Here is a 17,442-nt window from a genome sequence, read left to right as displayed (position 1 = left end):
GGGTCGCTACTCAGACTGGCAAAAGGTGGGAAGTGGAGTTCCAGTTGCTGGGACCACTGTTCTTAACAATTTACATTAACGATTTGGATTCGGGAATCGGAAGTACAATTCCAAAATTTGTGGACGACACCAAATTGGGGGATTTAGTTAATACAAAGGAAGAAAGCATCATAATGCAAGAGGCCATTAATAAACTTGCAGAATGAAGAATCAGGAGGTCACACACTGCTTGGATAATAAGAGTCTAAACGGGATAGAGGAGCAAAGGGATCTAGTGGTACAGATACACACATTACTAAAAGTAGCGACCCAGGTTAATCAGATCATAAAAAGACAAATCAAACACTAGGATTCATTTCTAGAGGGATAGAGTTAAAAAGCAAATAAGTTATGTTAAACTTGTACAGAACCTTGTTTAGACCAGACTTGGAATACTGCGAACAGGTCTCGTCTCCATATTATAGACATAGGGACACTGGAGAAGGTGCAGACAAGATTCACAAGGATGATACCAGAAATGAGAGGATATTCTTATCAGGAAAGACTGAACAGACTGGGTCTCGTTTCACTGGAAAAGAGAAGACTGAGGGTTGATCTGATCGAGGTTTTTAAGATAATGATAGGGTTTGTTAGGACAGATGTAGAGAAAATTTTTCCACTTGTGGGGAGTCCAAAACTTCAGGTAATAAATATAAAATAGTCGCTCATAAACCAAATAGGGAATTCAGGAGAAATTGCTTTACCCAGAGAGTGGTTAGAATGTGGAACTTGCAAATACGAGGAGTGACTGAGGCAAATAACAGAGGGACATTTAAGGAGAAGATAGATCAGCACATGAGGGAGAAAGGAATAGAAGGATATGCCGATAGGGTGAGATGAAGTAAGGAAGGAGGAGGCTCATGAGCAGCATAAACGCCGGCATAGACGAGTTGGGCCGAATGGCCTGTTTCTGTGCTGTAGTTTCAATGTAACTCGATGTAAAGGCTCTTTTCAGAGCCACCCTCTGTATCTGTGAAAGGACTGGTTACTGTCTGAAGGGAGACCCTGATATCATGCTACCAGTGTGGCTTTGAGCTGCTTTTGTCTCGTTGTGGACGAGATGAGGAATTAATGGGACTGGAGTCAGGGCAGTGACCACAGTCCGGTACTTTAAACGGTGACTTATAGACCCCAGCCCACACATCACCAGATTTCTTGTATTTATTTAAACTACTTGCCATGCTGGGCTCGTAAAGAATCACCAGAACTGCTCGACTAACCTTTCTACATCTGTGGGATTCAGCGCTTCGCTCCGTTTCTGTTCTATTTTGTTGGATTATTTACAGAACGCATCAAACTCACTGGGGAATCACTGAAATGTAACTCTGTACAGAAACAAATAACAGTGAATTGCCTGGTGCCCAGGAGATCAGGAATATTACTCGCCTTTCGTCCTGTTAACGAGTAAACCGTGTTTCGAGTCCACCGACCCGCTTTGGTTCCATATGGGGGATTAAACAGAGAAATCGGGAGGGGAGGAGACAGTCAGAGTGACAGAGCGGAGAGCGGCCTCTGATCTTCCAGCTCCACCTCCAGTTCTCTCCATCCGACAGTTTCAAACCGTTTATCGATAATAGAACCGAACCTCAGCGCTCCGCACAAACCCTGACAGACCCGGGCTTCATATTCAAGGATTCCCAAAACCCGAAGCTTTCAAATAAGCCCCGTTACAATGAGAAATCGTTAATATTCCTGCCTAAATTCAGTCCATTCTATAACAATCAACTCGGCTCCTCCATTTCAGTCTGTTTCCTTGTTCTATCTCCCCACACATCCCCTCCCAGACGGGTTCAGCGTTTTACAAACACCTTATTCCAGCTTATTTGGAGAATCTCATCTGTTGGGGTTTGAGTTATGACGCGGAGTTTCTCCACCAGTGTTCCCGTCTCACAGAGACTCTCGCCCTGAATCTGTGAAAAGATTATGACCATGAACTGGGACTGGAGCCGAAACATCCCCATTTACAGTGAGGCCCGGCCCGGACATCTCATTCTCTCTATTTTATATCAGACAGTATCCAACTTTCATGTCCAGCAATGGAGAGAGAGAGAGACGGTATCAGTCTTGCACTCCCTATCTGTGTCCAAATCACGCTCAATACCAGTATCCACCTTCATATACAGCACCAGAGAGAGAGAGAGGGAGGCAGACACGGTGATAGAGACAGAGAGAGCGGTGAGACACAGTGACAGACAGACGTTAACAGTATTAGTTCCAGACTGACCGGTAAAGTGCCGTTTTATCCAGAAAGATCGCGTTGGAGAGACAGAAGATGCAATCTCATCTCTCACTGATATTGTACAAGGGTCAGAAACACTATTAATCCCACACTCAGGGACAGTACAGAGAGGGACAGAAACAATGGGTCACATTTAACCCTCTAATGACTGTTGTACTATCTGCAGTTTTACAGCTCAGGGCTGTTCGATATTACTCTCAGTGACCTACAGTTTCACTCCGGTTAAATTAATCTGCGACTGTTGCTGCCTGATATTAACCCTACACGGTCCCAGCAAATACACCGACTCCCACTTTCCTCCCATGTTTCTCCAGGATTGGTTTGAGAAATCCTCTCTCAGTCGCACATTGTAGGGGCCATGAATGAAGGGAATCCATTGGCTGATTTCACAGCCGCTCACTTTATCTCTGAAAGGCTCTTTACCATCAAAAGACCCCGAGAGAAACAGTAGGGATGGAAACATCTAGTTTAATAGTTGGAGATTGTAAAGTCAGTCTGGATTCCAGCGTTAGGCACTGGTGGAATCCCATCTGTTTCCCATTCTGGTTCCTGTTCCTGCACTGCCTGTGGACCCCATTCCCTCTGACCTTTCCCCCAGTCCCACTTCCTTTGCTCAGACTCGGAAAAATTCCAATTGGGGAAAGTTTCCATCGATTTTTGGATTGGGAATTGTGGGCGCCATTCCCTCAGTGAGCGGAAGAAGATGGTTTAAAACAGCCGGGAATGGAGAGATCACGGCCCCCGGGGGAAGGGAGCAAAGAGCAGCCTCGTTACAGCAGATCATCGCTTCGGGACCGTGTCCGCAGATGGGCTCAGACATCGGCATTGAGTCCGGGGGAAGGTCAGGGGGAGTCCGGGGGCTGTTTGTAAGAGGCGGAGTGGATCAGGAACTGGTCCCGGAACATGGAGTGAGAGGGGGGAAGGGAGAGGTCATTCTCGGACTGTGTGTGTACAGGGTGTGTCCAGGGGAAGGGAGAGAGAATGGGAAGAACCTGCTATTAAAATCATTGCTGCTTTCTCTCCCCAAACCAGTAGTGAATGGTCCTGGTTTAGTTCCAGCCTCACCCTGTTTATTGTTATTGGACAGTGAAGAGTGGAAACAGAGCCGGACAGTAAGGATGTGGGGAGTTATACAAAGAGCATCTATTGCAGGCATCAGGTGAGAAGTGTGAAGGACACAATTTAAACAGCGGCTGTTTGGTTTCGGTTGAACGGTTAGTCCCATGGGAGAGGGGATTAGAAACCTGACCTGTACAAAGGTCCCTGCCCCATCGGGTAGTCCCATTCATGGATCAGTGCAGGGGTTGGGCCGTGTCTGGATGTTATTAAATTGTTGTAAAACAGCCCAACACACCTGGTATGCAGAAGCTGAGTGCTGCAGTACTGCAGTGGAGTCAGACACTGACACTGTTTGTATCACTGGATTTCATTTGTGGATATTCAAAATGATCATTAACAGAGATATTAAACTGATCACTTCTGTCTTTTCTACCTCACCTGTTCCTGAGTAACAAGAGATCATTTTCTTTCTCCAGGCAAACCCTTGAACGATCCAGAATAAATGTGATGCTTCCTCCACCCGAGGCAGAAGGAACAGTGCAGCCAGCTCCTTCTCACACACAGTAAGTATATTATCACTCACAGAGCACAGAGACACAGACAGGTCATCAGTTCCACAGTCTCAGACAGCAGGAGTAGTCAGTCCCACAATGATCACAATTTCCAGAGACACATTTTCAATCCAACAGTCAAGCAGAGTAGGTGAGGCAGACACTGTTCCATTTCCCCCTAACTCAGTCCCGCTGACAGGGAGATACAAAAATCCCAGTCCAAAATCACACTCTCAGAGTGAAAGGCACTGTGTCAATCTCACAATAGGGCAACATTAGCTACGAATTAAATACCAGATAGAAATCACACATGGTACCCGATTCAAAGGTACAGAATGAATCCCAATAATGTACCCCGAGATTCAAATTGAATACTAGCCCAGAACTCTCACACACATGACTTTAATCCATGCAATATCCATTCGAAATGTGTATCATATGTTACAAATTGCACACAAGTCCAAAACTCAGGCAGAGTATCAGATTGAGAAATATTGAAAGACAGTAAACCTGAGAGACAAATTAGATACCTGTTCAGAATGAACTCGTAGAATGAGATTTAAAGATAGAGTATCAATTCTATTAGTGCAGACTGAGATACACATTACATACCAGTCCAAAAATCTCATACAATATTAGACTGAAAGATACGGTATCAATTCCATTTCTACAGACTGATCTACACATTACATACCAATTCAAAAATGTCACCTTATCAGTTTTAAAGATACATTATCATCCACAACAGTACTCACAGAGATACAGATTTAATAGTACTCCAAAAAGCACACAAATAATCTGGTTAAAACCTCCAGCATCAAATCCGAAAGTATGTCCATATTTACCAATTAAACAAGGAGTAAAACTATTTAAACATTGAGATATAAAAGCTGCAATATTGAACACCATAATTTAATCTGAGAGAATAATTACGTACAGATACAGAATGAATCTCACATTCAGAGACAGTACCAGAGACACACAGACACAGAATGACTCCAACTCTCACAGATGCAGAACGAATCCCAAACTCACATACAGTACAAGAGACTGACAGACACACAGTTAATCCCACACTCACACACAGTGCCAGAGACTGACAGGTACAGTATGAATCCCACACTAACATGCAGTATGAGTAACTGCATATATAGGATGAATTCAACTCCCACATACAGTACTGGAGACTGTATATACAGAATGAATCCCACAATCACATGCAGTATGAGTAACTGCATATATAGGATGAATTCAACTCCCACATACAGTAATTGAGACTGTATATACAGAATGAGTCCCACAGTCACATGGAGTACCAGAGACTGACAGATACCGAAAGAATCCCACACTAACACACAGTTTTATATGAAGAATTAATCACAAACTCTCACACACACTGCTGACAAGATACAGAATCAATTCCAAACTCACACACAGTATCAGAGAGTGACAAGATACAGAATGAATCCCACATTCACACACAGTACCAGAGACTGACAGATACAGAATAAATCCCACACTCACACACAGTACCAGAGACTGACAGATACAGAATGAATCCCACACTCACACACAGTACCAGAGACTGACAGATACAGAATGAATCCCACACTCACACACAGTACCAGAGACTGACAGATACAGAATGAATCCCACACTCACACACAGTACCAGAGACTGACAAATACAGAATGAATCCCACACTCACACACAGCACCAGAGTCTGACAGATACAGAATGAATCCCACATTCACACACAGCACCAGAGTCTGACAGATACAGAATGAATCCCACATTCACACACAGTACCAGAGACTGACAGATACAGAATGAATCCCACACTCACACACAGTACCAGAGACTGACAGATACAGAATAAATCCCACACTCACACAGTACCAGAGACTGACAGATACAGAATGAATCCCACACTCACACACAGTACCAGAGACTGACAGATACAGAATGAATCCCACACTCACACACAGTACCAGAGACTGACAGATACAGAATGAATCCCACACTCACACACAGTACCAGAGACTGACAGATACAGAATGAATCCCACACTCACACACAGTGCCAGAGACTGACAGATACAGAATGAATCCCACACTCACACACAGTGCCAGAGACTGTCGCAGCATGAAATGGTCCTTATCAAAGTCACAAATGATACCCTAAGTGACTACCACCTTGAAAAACTAACCCTCCTCATCCTTCCCAAATACAATATCTCACCGTGCTGTTATGCTGTTAGACGAGTTTCATCTCTCTGCTCTTATTTGGAATGTGTTGCTTTTCCGTCTGACAACACTTGGTATCATCGTATTATGTTAGTCCACAAGAGGAGATCATTCGGCCCATCGTGCCTGTGCTGGGTCAAACACACGTATTCGTTCAAAATTCATTCAGAGATAGATTGAGTGCTTTGTTATCAGAAAATTGCCTGAACCCCCACAGTCTACAGTTTTCCTCCTCGCTATCAACGACACGGTCAATTTTTGTGTCACCGGCAAATTTCTTAATCATGCCCCCGACGTTTAAGTCCAAATTGTTAATGTATACCACAAAAAGCATAGGACCAAGTACGGAGCCCTGCAGCACCCAACTGGAAACAGTCTTCCAGCCACAAAAAACACCCGTCGACCATTACCCTTTGCTTCCTGCCACTGAGCCAATTTTGGCTCCAATAAGCCACATTCCCTTGGATCCTATGGGCCTTTACTTTTTTGACCAATCTGCCATGTGGGAATTTTTCAAAAGCCTTGCGAAAATCCATGTCGACTGCATCAATTGCGCTACCCTCATCGATCCTCCTTGTCACCTCCTCGAAAAATTCAATCAGATTAGTCAGACACGACCTCCACTTAAAAAATCCATGCTGACTGTCCTTGATTCATCCGTGACTTTCGAAGTGACAGTTCATCCGATCCCTCAGAATTGATTGCAATAATTCGAAATGGAGTCTTTCTCCTGCTTGCTGTCATGACAGATCAGGCGGTGAACAATACTCAGTCCCGGCTCGCTCAGTCGGACAGAGCACGAAGTTTTTAATCGTGGGTTCGAGCCCCACGTTAGGCGAGTGCCATTTTAAACTTTTATGATGCTTTCACTGGCCAACAGTGCAGAAATTATGCAGAATGAAACATGAAATCGGTCGTCAGGATGGCCGAGTGGTCTAAGGCGCTGCGTTCAGGTCGCAGTCTCTTCTGGAGGCATGGGTTCGAATCCCACTTCTGACATTTGTTATCTTTACTGTTGCGTGGAAATATTTTATTTGTGGATTGGGCTGCAGCTGATTTTCCTGCCAAGTCGATTTGCTCCTCCCACAAAAGCAACTGGCTTTGTGATGGAAATGTGACTTGAGAAGTTTCGAACGGTGAAATGGTTGACATATTAATGACCTGGACAAAGAAATAGAACAGCAGTGGGAAACATTTAAAACGGTGATCAATGGAGTCCAGGAGAAATATATCCCACTGAAAAGTAAGAACAAACTAGCCAGAAATGACACACCAGGGATGAATAAAGAAATAAGGTCAAAATTGAAACTGAAGAAAAAGGCCCACACTGGACAATAAAGGAGAGGGGGAATGTGAAAAGACTGGGAAAGAAGTCTAAAGAACTATTAGAAAGGCAAAAAGGAATATCAAAAAAAGCAAAGTATTCTGGACACATCAACAGCCAAAGAAAGTTTAGGATAGGAATAGGGTCACTAAGGGATACACACGACAAACTCACAGGCAATGACAGCGAAATGGCAGAAATATTAAATAATCACTTTTCTTCAGTATTTACCAGGGAGACCAGCATTGAGTGCATGACAGTGGAAGAAGAGATCAAAAAAATATAAAAACATTTAAGATCGAAAGGGGGGGAGATAATTGATAATCTCATCAAACTGAGAGGGGAAATTTCCTGTTAGGTGCCTAACCAGAGTTTTAAACCGCTCACCCACGCTAATTTCCGTATTACTGTTCAGATTCATTTCACAGGGACACGATTACTGTGCACCATTTAGAGAGGCTCAGTGAAAGGCGGAAATTGACCTATTAATAGAATCATGGAATAGGACAGCGCCATTCGAATGGCATTCGTCCCATCGTGCCTGTGCCAGCTCTCTGAAAGAGCTGTCCAGTTAGTCCCACTCGCCTGCTGTTTCCCCATAACCCTGAAAATGTTTCCATTCAAGCGTTTATCCAATTCCCTTTTGAAAACTGTGAGTTAAAAAAACAATATTGAAAGGGGTGCTGGGGCCTCTGCAGCGTCAATGAAGTTATCAAGATGTTTCTTTACACATGGTATGTTGTGCAATCATCCTGAAATATCTTCAATATCCAACACAAATTGAATTGCAAACCTGACGGACCAACACTGGAAAGCAAGTCACGAGTGAACGCAAATCATCTGGGACCCGTTTTCAGCCTCACGGCACTTTAAGTAAAGTGAAATAACTTTGCATTGAAAAGATTTGGAACTTGCATCTGTGCCTTTATCTGTTCCATTTCTTAAAGTTGCTGGTGTCTGATGATGTACACGCCTCTGCTCCCTCTATTAAACAAGAAAGGAGGTGTTTGACGATGACGGGACCTGTTGGTTATGAGCTCATCCTTTACATTGAGTGGGTTCACGTCCTTTAAACGGCGTCAACTTTAGCCCAGCGGTGAACTTCACAACAAACAAGTTCATCACCGTCTCACCGCGGGCGCTGACTGACATGTTTATTGTTATTTATTTCAGACCTAAATAAATAGTAACCGTGATTTGAAATTTGCACTAAGTGATTTTTAGGTAGTCGCCTTTAAATGTTTCAAAGGCGACTCCTAATTTATGATCGTCCGCCATTTCTCCAGCCGTTTTGAAAACAAAACATGTCTCTGCTTTTCGCGTCTTTTTTCGAAAGGGAAAAAAATATATTTCCCGTGACCTCTGAAGGATGTACAAGTACATTTCAGAAAGCTGAAGCAAGTTCACCGAGCTTAAATCGTCTGGCCACGTTAAAGGCGCTATATACATATATATAAATATGTATATATATATGTAATATATGCAAGTCGTTGCTGTCTGTTTCTGTGGCTGTCTTTTTTATATGTGTGTCCATCTGCAGGTCAATTTTGAATCAATACCAGTGTTCGTGTCAGTTTGTTGCATGAAATAAATGAGAGTATCAGGCGCTCCCCTCCCTGCCATTGGGTCGGTACTGAGTCAGGGTTTAGACCAAACTTCTGGGTTTTTTTGTGAAAAAGCAATTAAAACCTTCATTCGGGAATTATCCAGTCTCATGTGAGCGGTGAAAGAAACACTGACCCCGATGTGATGTGAACACGCAGCCTTTTGATCTGGAGTCAGACCTTTGCACCACGCGCTCTGAAGACAGGATCCTGGATGTTATCATTTATATGAATGTTTCTCAAACACCGTTTCATTTCTCCCACCTTGGTTGAATCGATGGGGCTTATCAAATCTCCGCCAGATCCCACCGGGAATGAGACAGTATTGGAAGCAGCCTTCACCCCCACGATCACGCTGGCTTTCATCGCCTGCTCTCAGCGGACTGCATTAACAGGGATGGGAGATATGGACTTTGTTCATATTATTCAGCAATGTGAATCGTTAAATATTTACTAATTTTTAATGGGGACAAGGTTTTAAAATGTTTCCGCCTGGTTTCGAACCGGGGACTTTTCGCGTGTAAGGCGAACGTGATAACCACTACACTACGGAAACCTGATACTGCAAACTCCGTGTTAGGGATATAACCCCTCAGCCAAACTAATTTCCGTACTACTGTCCAGGAGCTCATTTCACAGAGATACATTTCCTGCGCTGTATTTCGGAAGGCTGCAGAGAAGGATCGGTGGCGAAGGTCAGGCAGGGAATCCCAGAGCATCGCGCCCACACAAACATTTCACTGTTTTTTTTCATGTGCCTGATATCCGACCGCAGTGTAAATTATGGCGAATCAGGCATGCTCAGATGACATTGTTCACAGAGTGTTTTCTTGCAGCCAAATCACACATTAGAAAACGTGCAATGAGATGAAGAGATCGGAGCCATTTAAAGTGCTCCCAGTTACTGCAGATCAGGAATTAAAACCTGGCACCGGCTTCAGGTCGATCAGAATGAGACAATGAATCCGAAAGTGGGAAGAAAAAAAGCGCAATTTTCGTCCCTGGGTGGGCTCGAACCACCAACCTTTCGGTTAACAGCCGAACGCGCTAACCGATTGCGCCACAGAAACCGCCCGGTGCTTTTTCTTGCAAGATACACTAAAGCAGCGTGTCACCGAGCCAAAGTTACATGTTGCAGGCACAGAAATGCAATTGTCCACTATCAGTGTTACTTTTCCAGAAATAAAGGATGGGACATTGTTTATGGAAACATGGAAACGGTCTGGTCTCGCTCACAGCATCGATATCACCGCCAACCAGCTCTCCTGCAACCGGCGCGCCCACCGGTGCTTTGTCTGTTATTGAGTCGGACTGTGGGAGAACCTTCACCACACGGACTCCAGCGATTCGAGAAGGCGGCTCACCACCACCTTCTCAAGGGCAATCAGGGATGGGCAATAAATGCCGGCCTCGCCAGTGACGCCCACAACCCATGAACGAATGAAGAAAAAGTATTCTGAGCGTCCTGACGCTGTTATCAGGTTTTGATGCCTGATCTGCAGTAACTGGGAGCGCTTTAAATGGCTCCGACCTCTTAATTTCACCCACAACATCAGAGTAACTGTTCCAGGGGGACATGCCGACTCAACTGCGTCTTGGCCGCCTGTCTGCTCAGTCCTTTATTCGTCTCCAATTCCGTTTCCCAAAGCGTATCTACAGATACACAAAGCTCTTTGTCATTTCGGTTCCTTTCGATTTGTCCAGCTCCCGATTGGCAATAATTTGCAAACCTGGTTGCAGCCCTCCGCCTTCCATCGTGTCCAGGGATGGGTTATGTGGAGAGACTGGAGAAGCTGGGATTGTTCTCCTTCGAGCAAAAAAAAAGGTTAAGGGGAGATTTAATAGAGGTGTTCAAAATTATGAGGGGATTTTGATAGAATGGATGGGGAGAAGCTATTTCCATTGGCAGGAGGGTCGATAACCAGAGGACACAACCTGCATTTATATAGCACCTTTAATGCAGTAAAACCTCACAAAGTGCTTCACAGGAAGAGTTTTTGAACAAAACTTGACACTAAGCCACATAAGGAGATATTGGGACAGGTGACCAAAAGCTGAGTCGAAGAGGTCGGTTTTAAGGTATGTGTTAAAGGAGAGAGAGGCGGAGAGGTTTAAGGATGGAATTCCAGAGCTTAGGGCCGAGGCAGCTGAAGACACAGCCGCAAATGGTGGAGCGATTAAAATCGGGGATGCGCAAGAGGCCAGAATTGGAGGAGCACAGAGATTTTTTTTATTCGTTCATGGGATGTGGGCGTCGCTGGCGAGGCCGGCATTTATTGCCCATCCCTAATTGCCCTTGAGAAGGTGGTGGTGAGCCGCCTTCTTCAAACGCTGCAGTCCGTGTGGTGAAGGTGCTCCCACAGTGCCGTTAGGAAGGGAGTTCCAGGATTTTGACCCAGCGACGATGAAGGAACGGCGATATATTTCCAAGTCTGGATGGTGTGTGACTTGGAGTGGAACGTGGAGGTGGTGTTGTTCCCATGTGCCTGCTGCACTTGTCCTTCTAGGTGGTAGAGGTCGCGGATTTGGGAGGTGCTGTCGAAGAAGCCTTGGCGAGTTGCTGCAGCTGCAGTGCATCCTGTGGATGGTGCACACTGCAACCACATTGTGCCAGTGGTGAAGGGAGTGAATGTTTAGGGTGGTGGATGGGGTGCCAATCAAGCGGGCTGCTTTGTCCTGGATGGTGTCGAGCTTCTTGACTGTTGTTGGAGCTGCACTCATCCAGGCAAGTGGAGAGTATTCCATCAAACTCCTGACTTGTGCCTTGTAGATGGTGGAAAGGCTTTGGGGAGTCAGGAGGTGAGTCACTCGCCGCAGAATACCCAGCCTCTGACCTGCTCTTGTGGACACATGATCTCGAAGAGTTGTAAGGCTGGAGGAGGTTACAGTGATAGTGAGGGAGCGAGGGCCATGGTGGGATTTGAAAGCAAGGATGAGAATTTTAAAATCGAGGCGTTCCCGGAGAGGGGGTATGACTGGAGCGTCACACCGTCCCCTCCCGTCTTTACTTCCACATACGTACATTGGGACAGGGCTTGGGCGGATTTTTCTGTGTCTCACTCGGGGCCGCTGAGTCTCCTGCAATCCCCCCGATCACCAACTCACCCAGTTTGTAAATTTAAACCGGAACAAGTGCCTCGCAGAGGGCAAGAGATGAAGGCAAGGCTGGAACCTCTGACAATAAATCTCTTGCCCACCAGCGAGGTTTGTGTACCTGAATCGCTAACTCTTCTTTTAAAGTTTTGACATTCATTGGACGCCACGCGGCCCCTCCAGACTTGTCTCTTGCCCTCACAGTGAAGCGGAGGGCCCTTTTCCCTCGCACCGGCAGCAATTGTGATATCATGAAAAAGATGGCGGAGAAATTCTCCATTTCAGCGAAAATGGAGCGCTGGGGTCCGCTCATGAGTGCAGCGTAAAAGTTGCAACTCGCACCCACGATCCCGAGGGGAATGCCTCTACCGACTGAGCTAGCCAAGCCTGAGGAAACTGTTACTTCCTTGTCTGTTGTTGCAGCGAGCCGGCTGTTGGCTCCGCTCCAAGGGTTCAGTGCAAACCATGAAACAGGTTCTCCTGAATTCCATGGTGTCGAAGGCAACCGAGTAACAAATCGAGCAATGTATTCCGCTCAATCATTGATAATTCCATTCAGATCTTCTGCTTTTCAGCTGCACTTCCCCAAAACATTGCAAATAATTTTGCTCAGTATTTGTTTCGCTTGTTTAATATTTTGTTCTCCGGTTTTGCCAGATTAACATTTCATTTCAATTATCAATGACAGGGAGCAATGAACAATGAACTAGTGAGCAAAGTTCCGTTTATTATTAAAAAGCAGTGATTCCGAAATTATCCAGGCTGATATGAATGGTAAGATAAATAGTGATTTCGACATGATTTAAATACGCAGCCTTCAGAAACTGGAGTCAGACGCGCTGCCGTTTCTCCACGGGGTCTACTGATGGCATAGATTATATATGTATAAAAACTTATTATATCCTTAAATATATAAACATTTGATGCAGTGTTCCCTTGTGGTTGGGAATAGATCATTGCACAAAAATAATTCAAGTCTGTGAGACACTTAATGTTTTCTTTAATCGCCATTAATACGTTCTGTTGCACACTGAAGGAAATGCTAACTTGTTTTCCAAGTGACAATTAAAACGTCAATAAATCTTTGAGCTTTGCATGTCATGAACTTTTATCCCTTCCCATTTTACATACTGTATTTTAGGAGTCTGCTTAAAAATGTTTAGTGCTTATTATACAAGGAATCCGGTGCAGCCGCTGTTAAATTTAAAAAGGTTTGTCGCCCCGTTCACGCATGAACAAACTCGACCCTGGAGGTTTATGGGGAGCAAGTCCCTACAACATGCTTCCCTCCGAGGTCAAATCGGGGACTTTCTGCATGTAACTGGCGAACATGATAACCGCTACACTACGGAAAGGACAAACTTTTCGGTCTCAGGTCTGAAGGAAGTGTCTCGGGGAAACATGAACTGCTGAGTCTCTTTACACTGACTCTTTTCACGAATATTTCATCGATCGAAACTATACAAGTCACAGGGAAAAATGTCAAAGTCATTAAACTCCCGAATTAGCCCCAAAATCAATCAATCTCAGTTTTGCAATGTTCAATTGACCCCCGGCCTCAACAGCTTTTTGGGGGTGAGTGTTCCAGATTTCCACTCCCCTTTGTGTGAAGAAGTGCTTCCTGACCTCACTCCTGAACAGCTGAGCTCTAATTTTAAGGTTACGCCCCATTGTTCTGGACTTTCCCCACCAGAGAAAATAGTCTCTATCTGCCCTGTCAAATCCTTTAATCATCTTAAACACCTCAATTAGATCACCCCTTAATATTCTATACTCAAGGGAATGCAAGTCCAGTCTATGCAACCTGTCCTCATAATTGCTTATCAAGGATAGCCACCAAAAGGGGTTTTATGATGGCTGGCTTTTGAGTGCATTGGCTTTTGCCAATGGGCATGTTGGTCCAGGGTTATGATTCTCGCTTCGGGGTTGTTTGTCCAAATATGTGAGAGATCCCGGACGAGCCCTTATTTTACTTTTGATCTTGAACGTCCAAAGACAGAAACGTACCCAAATCACCTCACATGAGTGAAACAATTCCTATGTTTCATACTATTACCTAACACAACTGCCCAACTTGGTTCTGATGAAAGGTCATTGACCTGAAACATTAACTCGGTTTCTCTCTCCACAGATTCTGCCTGACCTGCTGAGGGTTTCCAGCATTGTCCATGTTATCAGAGTATCACTTCCCTCATCACCTAACTACACTCCTCCACTAGATGTCGCCTTGTGGGGCAAGCAGGCTCCTTCCACACAGCCAGGTGTTCTGCTTTAGGCATTAATTATAACTATAACTTTTGAACTTGTGAGTTAAAACATATGGCCTTGCCCATTGACCGAAAAGCAGAATGGTGTTTATCTCTCACCAGTACAGCCCTTTCCCGCTGCGTCAGTATGGAATGATACGGAGCAATCGTACAGATGTCACACCTCTCCTGCTTCCCTGTGAAGCTGGTAAGACGAATAGCACACAATGCTGTATGATACACATACTCACCAACTCTGAATGATTTAAAGGCCTTGTTATGATTGTCAGAGAATTGTTTATATCAAAAGGACAATTAACTTACGAGTATTATGATATCAGCTGCAATCCAAGAGTTTCTGGACTTCAGAATCTACTAGTCTCTATGTTAAACATATGCATGCATATAAAATGAAGCAAATCTGTCTTATGATTGTAGTTTCATTCTCCCAACAGAGATTTATACTTCCTTACTTAAGAGGCAAAAGCTAAAGGTTAATATTACTTCAATATAAAGACTAACTCTTTCCTTACAATCCAGATACCCCAAACTAATATAACACCTCAAACTGATCGAGTTTCTCAAACTAAAATAGTACCTCAAACTAATACAGTACCTCAAACGTATCGAGAACCTGAAACTAATATAATACCTCAAGCTAATACATCGTCTCATACTGATACAGTACCTCAAACAAATACAACACCTTAAACTAATACAAACCGATACAGAACCTGAAACTAATATAATACCTCAAACTAATACAGCATCTTAATCTAATTCAGTGGCTCAAACTAATAAAGTACCTCAAACGATAAAGAACCTGAAACTAATATAGTACCTCAAACTAATACATCATCTCAAACTAATAAATACCTCAAACCGATACAGAGCCTGAAACTAATCGAATACCTCAAACTAATACAGCATCTCAAACTAATACAGTATCTCAAACTAAAAAAGTACCTCAAACTAATACAGTACCTCAAACTAATACAGTACCTCAAACTAATACAGTACCTCAAACGAATGCAACACCTTAATCTAACACAGAACCTCAAACTGACACAGATTCTGAAAATAATATAACACCACAAACTACTACAACACCTCAAACTAATACAACAACTCAAACTAATACAGCACCTCACACTAATACAGCACCTCAAACTGATACAGCACATCAAATTGATACAGCACCTCAAGCTAATACAGTACCTCGAACTAATATATTACCTCAAATTAGTACAGCATCTTAAACTAACACAGCACTTCAAACTAACGCAGCACCTCAAACTAACACTGTACCTCGAATTAATACAGTGCCTCAAACAAATACAGTACCTCAAACTAATACAGTACCTCAAGCTAATAACGTATCTCGAATTAGTACAGTACCTCAAACAAATACAGCACCTCAAACTAATAGTGTTCCTCAAACTAATCCAGCACCTCAAACTAATAGTGTTCCTCAAACAAATACAGCACCTCAAACTAATAGTGTACCTCAAACAAATACAACACCTCAAACTAATAGTGTTCCTCAAACAAATACAGCACCTCAAACTAATACAGTACCTCGTAATAATACTGTACCTCAAACAAATACAACACCTCAAACTAATAGTGTTCCTCAAACAAATACAGCACCTCAAACTAATCGTGTTCCTCAAACTAATACAGCACCTCAAACTAATAGTTTGCCTCAAACAAATACAGCACCTCAAACTAATCGTGTTACTCAAACTAATACAGCACCTCAAACTAAAAGTGCTCCTCAAACAAATACAGCAGCTCAAACTAATAGTGTTCCTCAAACAAATACAGCACCTCAAACTAATAGTGTACCTCAAACAAATACAGCACCTCAAACTAATAGTGTTCCTCAAACTAATCCGGCACCTCAAACTAATAGTGTTATTCAAACAAATACAGCACCTCAAACTAATAGTGTTCCTCAAACTAATCCAGCACCTCAAACTAATAGTGTTCCTCAAACTAATCCAGCACCTCAAACTAATAGTGTTCCTCAAACAAATACAGCACCTCAAACTAATAGTGTTCCTCAAACTAATCCAGCACCTCAAACTAATAGTGTTCCTCAAACAAATACAGCACCTCAAACTAATAGTGTTCCTCAAACTAATCCAGCACCTCAAACTAATAGTGTTCCTCAAACTAATCCAGCACCTCAAACTAATAGTGTTCTTCAAACAAATACAGCACCTCAAACTAATAGTGTTCCTCAAACTAATCCAGCACCTCAAACCAATAGTGTTCTTCAAACAAATACAGCACCTCAAACTAATAGTGTTCCTAAAACAAATACAGCACCTCAAACTGATCGTGTTCCTCAAACTAATCCAGCACCTCAAAATAATAGTGTTCCTCAAACAAATACAGCACCTCAAACTAATATTGTTCCTAAAACAAATAGAGCACCTCAAACTAATAGTGTTCCTAAAACAAATACAGCACCTCAAACTAATAGAGTTCCTCAAACTAATCCAGCACCTCAAATTAATCGTGTTCCTCAAACAAATACAGCACCTCAAACTAATAGTGTTCCTCAAACTAATCCAGCACCTCAAATTAATAGTGTTCCTCAAACAAATCCAGCACCTCAAACCAATAGTGTTCCTCAAACAAATACCTCACTTCAAACTAATAGTGTTCCTCAAACAATACAGCACCTCAAACTAATAGTTCAACTCAAACAAATACAGTACCCCAAAACTAACCATTAACTGAAATGTCAAAGTCCGACCAGGACAAGCAGGTTGACCTTGACAGGTGGCGGATCTGTTAAGAGGATATTAAGCTGCAGGAGAAAGTCCCGTTCAGGAGCTGCAATTCAATTAATTTCGAGTCTTTTCTCAACATTAGAGCAGAGAAACACGTGGTGCGTAATATCACCGCAGGGCCTTCCATTATCGGCATAATTCAGTGCAACATCCCCAGTACATTTCGTCTGAAGCTCATCACTCGATGCCTTTCAAGTAACCTTTGCTGATTTGTTGCAGTTCAGTTTGGGTTTGATT

The 17,442-nt window shown here is 43.4% G+C and overlaps 3 non-coding genes across 3 annotated transcripts; 1 reads left to right on the top strand and 2 right to left on the bottom strand.

The window, feature by feature from the left end:
• Positions 1-7,050: 7,050 nt before the first annotated feature.
• trnal-cag (transfer RNA leucine (anticodon CAG)) lies at positions 7,051-7,133 on the top strand. The gene has a single exon. It is a non-coding gene; the product is annotated as a tRNA-Leu (tRNA).
• A 2,412-nt stretch (positions 7,134-9,545) lies between these two features.
• Positions 9,546-9,618, bottom strand: trnav-uac (transfer RNA valine (anticodon UAC)). Its single transcript has one exon. It is a non-coding gene; the product is annotated as a tRNA-Val (tRNA).
• Positions 9,619-10,058: 440 nt separating this feature from the next.
• Positions 10,059-10,132, bottom strand: trnan-guu (transfer RNA asparagine (anticodon GUU)). The gene has a single exon. It is a non-coding gene; the product is annotated as a tRNA-Asn (tRNA).
• Positions 10,133-17,442: the final 7,310 nt, after the last annotated feature.

The sequence above is a fragment of the Heptranchias perlo genome, unplaced genomic scaffold (genome assembly GCF_035084215.1).
Source record: "Heptranchias perlo isolate sHepPer1 unplaced genomic scaffold, sHepPer1.hap1 HAP1_SCAFFOLD_55, whole genome shotgun sequence".
Classification (NCBI taxonomy): Eukaryota; Metazoa; Chordata; class Chondrichthyes; order Hexanchiformes; family Hexanchidae; genus Heptranchias; species Heptranchias perlo.
This window is presented reverse-complemented; position numbering and strand designations above follow the sequence as displayed.